This window comes from Chionomys nivalis, chromosome 15, assembly GCF_950005125.1.
Source record: "Chionomys nivalis chromosome 15, mChiNiv1.1, whole genome shotgun sequence".
In the NCBI taxonomy this organism is placed as follows: domain Eukaryota; kingdom Metazoa; phylum Chordata; class Mammalia; order Rodentia; family Cricetidae; genus Chionomys; species Chionomys nivalis.
In genome coordinates, this window is record NC_080100.1 from 57234298 (window position 1) to 57239967 (window position 5670).

General features: G+C 40.6%; 1 pseudogene; it reads left to right on the forward strand.

Annotated features, from left to right (window-relative positions):
- Positions 1–1648: 1648 nt before the first annotated feature.
- LOC130887507 (non-histone chromosomal protein HMG-17-like) lies at positions 1649–1943 on the forward strand (annotated as a pseudogene).
- Positions 1944–5670: the final 3727 nt, after the last annotated feature.

A 5670-nucleotide genomic window follows, 5' to 3' on the forward strand; every position in this document is an offset into this window, starting at 1 on the left:
CTCTCCTCATGTCTCCTCTTTCACCCTGCCGTTCTACTACTTTCTTGATTTAATCACTTTATTCCATTTCCCCTTCTATCTCTTTATAACATTATATTCTACCCCCCTTTCCTTGGAAAACTTCCTCTTTCCTCTACTGCCCCTTACTTGATATCCAACTTCTGCAGTTATTTTAAATAATAAACACATATAAAAAGGTTAAAAGTTAACATCCACTCAAAATAGAAATCATTCAATATTTGTCTTTGGTGTGTGGGTTACCACATCCAGGATGATTGTTTATAAATCCCTTCATTTGCCTTCAAGTTTTATCATTTTATTTTCCTTAATGACTAAATATATTAGCCTGTGTGAATGCACTACATCTTTCCTCATCAGTTGAGTGTTGCAATGAATAGGGCATCATTGGACACAGATGAAAAACATCTCAGTAATAAGACTGAGAGTCTTTTGGGAGTATTTATAAAATGGTACATTTGGACTCTTGGTAGATCTATTTTATCTATCTTTATACTTATTTCCATAGTGGCTGAACCAACTAGTAATAAAAGAGCAGTGGGTAGATATTCCCCTTCCTCTGAATCATTGCCATCTTGTGCTATCGTTCCCTTCCTCTGAATCACTGCCATCTTGTGCTATCGTTCCCCTTCCTCTGAATCATTGCCATCTTGTGCTATCGTTCTCCTTCCTCTGAATCATGGCCATCTTGTGCTATCGTTCGCTATATTTATTTGCCATTCTGATCACTATTAGGATGAACTCTCAAAGTAGTTTTAGTAAGCATTTCCTCATGGCTAAGGATTTTCAACTTTTAAAAAGTATTTCTCAGCTATTAATTTTTCATCCTTTGAGCGCTTTCTGTTTAGTTCTGTGTTCCATCTTAATTAGGTTGCTTTCTTGATCTCAAACTAATTATGTTTTCTAGTATAGTAAATAAAGACAGATTTAAAATTAATTCAGGTATTAGAGCTCAAAATATGTAGCACATATTGGGTACCCTAAGTTTGAATGTTCATTTAGAAACGAGTCCTAAGGGAGAGCTGGCCCTGCCCCTCACTAATGGCACCACTCTGGAGAGGGGGCCCTGTGCCTCCCAAGGGCAACATATTAGAGCTCTCCCTGATGGTGGGGAGGAGGATCCAGTAAGTAGACCCTAAATGCAAGAGAGTTGGAGAACTAGCCCCACGGTCTGTCACTCAGTGGTTTCAGTGAGGGAAAGATATCCCCTTGCTCCATGCACCTCACTCCCTCACCCCTACTGCATGCAATGAGTTCACAAGAGTGAGAGAGGTGACACAACCCTCACTGGTCAGCACTTGGGAGAGTAGGCCCTGTACCTAGTTCCAGGCAGTGGAGAACCGACGCTGTTGACAGAGGCACAGGTGATCTGGCTCCTTGAATGCCAGTGGGAAATCTGGCTCCACCCTTCAAATACCATAAAGTAGAGTATGCAAGGAAGATATGACCTTCCCCTCTCCTAGCCCTTGCCACCTGTAGCGGGTGGGAGAGCTGGCCCTGAGGTTATAAGAGTGTGGGACAGGAAGAAGCAGCGAGAACAACCACCGGACCGACCCCAGCCACGCACTGCTGCAGCCCCGCGTTCAGCGCTGACGTGTCCACTCCCCCAACCCCCCACCCCGCCACCGCCATGCCCAAAAGAAGGGCTGAAGCGGATACTAAAGGAGATAAAGCCAAGGTGAAGGACGAGCCACAAAGAAGATCGGCAAGGTTGTCCGCTAAACCTGCTCCTCCAAAGCCAGAGCCCAAACCTAAAAAGGCCCCGCAAAGAAGGGAGAGAAGGTACCCAAGGGTAAGAAGGGGAAGGCCGATGCTGGTGGTAAGGATGCCACTAATCCTGCAGAGAATGGAGACGCCAAAACAGACCAGGCACAAAAAGCTGAAGGTGCTGGAGACGCCAAGTGAAATGTGTGCGTTTTTGATAACTGTGTACATCTGGTGACTGTACAGTTTGAAATACTATTTTTTATCAAGTTTTATAAAAATGCAGAATTTTTTTTAAAGCTATGTTGTTAGCACACAGAGCACTTCATTGTTTTGGGTGGGGAGGAACATGTGTCACTAGCAGTGTCTCCCAAGCTGGATGGATGATGGTTCATGATGGAAAACATCTTTCCCTGATAATTTTGAAAGACTCCTCTTGGCTCCCAGGAGAGACGTCCTGGGGACATATTGACATATGTGGCCACCATGGCACAACATGCCTTGTGTGGGAAAACTCAGTTCATTTTTATATCCTCCTCCCCCTGTACCATCAACATAGACTTAACTCTCTTAAGACTAGAGACCTGTTGGAACCTGATCCCCAAAATTGGTTTTGCCAGTCTGTTGGGCAATCTGAACTTTGTAGTGATATTGAGTGTCCTCTAAAGCGCAGCGGTTCCTTTTATAGAAGATTGTGGATCTGCAGATTGATAATTCTGCCATTTTCATTTCATTTCCTGAAAGTCAGGGTCGGCTTGTGAAAAGTTGTGAAACAACATCCTCAATGTGTTTTTAAACTCCTCCTCCTTTTCAGAGCATCCAATGAAGACTCACCGGGTTTTATAGCGGCTTTCTGATTTTGGTAGTCGATACAAGAAGGGAGTTTGGAAGTTCTTGGATATTGTTACTGATTGTCTGCCCATGTTCTGCCTGGAAAACCATGATTGTTTATGGTAAGTGTCTTTAATAAAGCTGGATACAGTTTGGCTTGGGAAAAAAAAGAGTGTGGGACAATTGGCTCTTCCTTTCACTGGTAGCGGAATTCAGGAAAGCAGACCCTACACCTTGCCTGGGCAGCACAGTACAGATGACCCTGCTGATGGGTGTGGTAGAGCAGGAGAGATGCCCTAGGCCCCTTCCTCATATGCCATGAGATGACAAAGGTAAGGGAAGTATGTGCTTCCTTCCCCCAACCCCTCCCCACACCTCTCCTTGCCAGCTGTGACAGGTGGGAGAGCGGATCTTGGCTCATGAGACTGGAAGAGCTGGCCTTGTTTCCCACCACAGGCAGCAATCCAGAAAGTAGGCCCTGCACCTTGCCTGGGCAAAACAGTAGAGCTGTCCCTGGTGGTGTGAGTGCAGGTGAGGTGAACCTGTACATATGAGAGTAGGAGAACTGGGCCTTCTTCTTGATGGTTGCTACATAGGTGAGCTGGGGCAGTACTGGAGAGCTTGTTTGGGTGGTGATGATGAGGAAAAGTAGGCAGACTCACAAAACCAGGTACCACCCAGGCTCAGAATCAAAACTGCAAGGTAGCCCATGCCAACACTCACCTCATCTATGAACTTCTGGAGCAGGTGAAGATGCTAGACCTGCAGATCCAAAGCTACAGGATATCCGTGACACAAGGCAACAATAGCATGTCCAAGAGGTGTCCTGCTGAGAGTCTAGTATCAAGAGTGTAGCAGAAGCCTGAGACTTTGAACCAGAAGAATGACTCAGTTCAATGACTTTTACAAGTAAAGATGTGTGGAATAAAGGGTATACTGTATGACTCACTACATCTTCCATGCTGACATTTTTTTATTCGTTTTTTGTTTGTTTTTTTTTTGAATTTTTGATTTTACTTTTACATTTTCTTTTGAGTGTTGGAAAGGTAGAGTTTGAAGATGAGTCGAACTGGGATACTGATGTGAAATTCACAGAGAATCAAAAAAATGTAATAAAAAAGAAACTAGGCCTAAATGTTTATTAGTTACTGCTTCCAGAAAAAGAACTAGAACATGATTTTGTCTACACATCACAGGGAAAAGTAGATGAAATGACAGAGACTATGAAAGGTTTCCACTGTACAAAAACCACATTTCTACGGAGATCTCTTTGCATGCTTTCTGCTACTACATTTTACTACTATTTACTGGCTTCTAGCCATGTTCTGTGACTACATTCAAAGTGCTTTTGTGCATCTTTCTCACAACCTTAAACACTCTATCTTAATAATTCTTCAATTTCAGGTACAATTTAAGTAATCCTGTAGCCAAAGGAAAGGAGAACCCTATTCCATATGCCAAACTATGTGTTAGAGGCCTGTAGAAATAACATTCATTCAATCTTCATATAAAGTTTAGTATGTTCATAAGGAAAGGAGAAAAAAATAAAAGTAAAGCAAATTAGCAGCCTGACCTTTGAAAATATAACAAATTGCATTGACTTATCTGGCCTGGAAACAGTATTATTAGAACCTTGAAATTCCTGAATTTTCTACATATATTATGCTATTAAGTTCTACTTGCCTGGTACAAAAAAAAAAAAAAAAACTAGATAACATTAACTCTAGCTTCCTTTGCTCCCATTTTCATCAGTTCCCTGCTAACCATTTAAGTTCATGGCACCGAGGTATTTCAGTATTTAATGATGCACAGATAAGGAATCGTAACAAATATTATATTTTCATGTAGAAGTTCTATTTATGTTCCTGAAGCTTTAGTCTAATAAAACTCTTGTTTATGGAAGGTGGGGCTAAGATGGTACTCTCATATATCATGAGTTCCAGGTCAAGTTGGAAAAAGGAAAGAATGAAAGGAAAAGGGAGGATGGAGACAAGAAATTAAAACCAGTTTTGATTTAAAATATTTTTATCCTGTTTATATTTCAGAAATGCAGAAACTGAACACATCAAACATACTACTAAGAAAATGCTCTCAAAACTTATTTCTAACTTTTAATGAAGCATCTGTTCTTGTGCATAATTTTATTAATGTTTCCACAGACTCCCTGGGATTGCTAATAAACTCTATAGCTAGAGAACTCCAGATGCTTGGAAAGTAAACATGAAATGTGCTGAATACATTCAAACCTTAGGTACTTAATTTTTATATTTATTTAACTATTATTTTGGATGATGCCCCCCCCCAGTTAATACACTGACAAGCCTAAATAATTTGTTGTTGTAGTAAACTGAGAGTAGTCTTTGTTTTTATCCTTCTTTCTTTTCTACCTCCTTTCCTTCCTTCTTCTTTTCAGCTCCAGCTTTTCTTCCTTTTTCCTTCTATCCTTTCCTTCTTTTTTGTTTTCTTCCCATTACTAACAATCTTGTTTATGAGAGAAAAGTTTTCTACTACTGTTACGCATCACCATCCCTTTAATAACTGATTCACGGGTGGAAAGTGACCAGGCTAGCTTATTCACTCTGTATCCCATTCATGTCCTGAATTTGTAATCCTCCCAGATCATGCCCCTAGTTAGCTGAAATTAAAGTCAGTATCTCAACGTATGCTGAACTGTATATATTTGGATTGGTAAAGTTTCTTGATAAGGCTTTCTCAATTAGAGAGTAGCTGATTATGTATACTTCTTTTGCCTGAGTTTATATGCTGTCCCTGTTAGCTGGATACCAGATATTCTGTTATAAAGAAAGAGAGATTTCTAAAAGCTAATACTTGAAAGTGAACTTATAACACGGTTCCACTGTGATTTGTGTAATCTTTAGAGCTTGTGTATCTTCTCTTTGTTTTAAAATGGAGAAAGGGTATGGTATAGATAATTATTTCTTTGTCTAGCTCTCTAAAATCAAAGCTTAAAGTACATGACATAGTAGAGGGAAGAAGTCTCACTTTCAGCATTTTTCAGGACACAAAATCTCATCATTAGCACCAGTTCTACCATGATTTTCAGATGAGTGAGACTCATACCTGTTTTAGTGAGGAATTACACTGGTGGATCACACA